This window comes from Coenobita brevimanus, chromosome 115, assembly GCF_032717465.1.
Source record: "Coenobita brevimanus isolate Jiangsu-jjx chromosome 115, ASM3271746v2, whole genome shotgun sequence".
Classification (NCBI taxonomy): Eukaryota; Metazoa; Arthropoda; class Malacostraca; order Decapoda; family Coenobitidae; genus Coenobita; species Coenobita brevimanus.
Genome location: NC_137068.1, coordinates 737201 through 737500, shown reverse-complemented (window position 1 = coordinate 737500; position 300 = coordinate 737201).

Sequence of the window (300 nt, the reverse complement as noted above, 5' to 3'; positions counted from 1 at the left end):
GAGAGAGAGAGAGAGAGAGAGAGAGAGAGAGAGAGAGGGTTATAAACTGTAAAGACACCACTGGATCGTTACCTTGCATGACCTAGACCACACAACAATACCCCCCACCCCCCATCTCTCTCTCTCTCTCTCTCTCTCTCTCTCTCTCCCTCTCTCCCTATATTCCTTCCTTTGTTCCCTCTTTCCTTTCTTCCTTCTCCCTTCAGTTTTATCTCTCCCTTTTTCGCATCTCTCAGCTTCTTCCTTCCCTCCTTCCCTTCCTTCCTTCCTTTCTTTCCCTCCTTCCTTCCCTTCCTTCCT